This window comes from Branchiostoma belcheri, unplaced genomic scaffold (genome assembly GCF_001625305.1).
Source record: "Branchiostoma belcheri isolate BF01 breed outbred unplaced genomic scaffold, Haploidv18h27 scaffold35, whole genome shotgun sequence".
Classification (NCBI taxonomy): Eukaryota; Metazoa; Chordata; class Leptocardii; order Amphioxiformes; family Branchiostomatidae; genus Branchiostoma; species Branchiostoma belcheri.
In genome coordinates this window covers 2,802,809-2,804,218 of record NW_017803965.1, presented here as the reverse complement: position 1 = coordinate 2,804,218, position 1,410 = coordinate 2,802,809, and the positions used below count along the sequence as shown (strand labels likewise).

The 1,410-nt window shown below is 40.5% G+C and overlaps 1 protein-coding gene across 1 annotated transcript in view; it reads left to right on the top strand.

Moving 5' to 3' along the window:
* Positions 1–1,410, top strand: part of LOC109475863 (transient receptor potential cation channel subfamily M member 2-like) — a 23,949-nt gene that overhangs the window by 11,421 nt on the left and 11,118 nt on the right.

The following is a 1,410-nucleotide window of genomic DNA, read 5'->3' as shown; positions in this document are numbered from 1 at the left end:
CCCTAAATAACTTCTAAACAAAAAAATTATCAACCAGCACAAAATTTTGATTGGTTTCTATCTCTTTGTTTGTCTAAAAAATCGATGATGTGATTGTATCAATTTTAAACACCGAAAAATTAGGTAAATCGGCGACATATGCGGATTGCCCTATGACCTTCGACCTTTTAAGTCATGCAGCTGCCCTCCCCCACGCCTCAACCGCCCGTGTTGTTTGCAAATTTCTGCTTTTTAAAGAGATTTTGGGACATAGAAACTCAAATAAAGGGAAAATAAACCACATACGTTATTTCCATGGTAAACATTGCTAGAAAAGACAGGATATAATTTTTTTCCGCCGCGTTGCCGAATTTTGCGGTCACTACATGCTTAATTATGGCGTGGTACGCTAGGGAATGGCTACGGTTTGTTCGTAAAAATTATGTATTGGCACATTTTCTGAGGCAAAAGGGCGAGAAAACTGCACCTCCAGAATTTTTAAAACTTGATTTCATGTAGGATTTCGTTCCTAAGAAGACATTGGCGAGATTGACATTTGTGTAACAAAGCAAGCTGTTTCCACGCCACCAACGAAGGGGAGGGGGGACAGCGATTGCATATACTACCTCATAAATTTCTCAATCTGATTGAGTGTGTGCCAGTGAAAGCACAATATTATTGATTGCCCTTTCTCATATCATCTTAAACTATACTGTTTTACTCTGAATCTATGCCTAATACTCTTACAGTTGTTGATACAAGTACAAGATAGTAAGGATACAAACGATATAAACACATTTTTAAGCTTACCTTTACATCCGGGACCTTGCAGTTTGACACAGCGACATCTTGCGACATGTGATGAAATAGCACCATATTCACAACAATGCCATCTAGCGACAATTTAGTAAAATGGCAAATCCGGCAGGCAGAATGGCCCATGGCCCGTTGTTGCCTGCATCCACGCAAGGACTGTTCTGATCAGTAAACGTTTGCCGCTAAGGCGGCAAACGTAAAAAAGTGGTCGGTTATCAGAATAACCCAGGACCCTTTATTGACATATATGCTTCCTATTCCTTTCACAGTTGAAGGATCTTATGTTCTTCATCTTCATCCTGATCATCTTTATCCTGGCGTATGGGGTAGCAACCCAGTCCATCCTGTATCCCAACGAGAGCAGGGTGGGGACAGTCCTACAGGGCATCTTCCACAAGGCCTACTTCCAGATCTACGGGGAACTGTTCTTGGAAGAAATCATGAGTGAGCTGATATCACTTTCCTGTCAACGATTGCAAGTTTGATTATAAAATCACCATATAATCAATCTTTACTGCACAACAGTTGCCATTGGATACAATATATGGCAAGTTGTTGAACAACAAGTCTAATGTCTACACTACTCTATACATAAGGCCTATCCTCGGTATATGT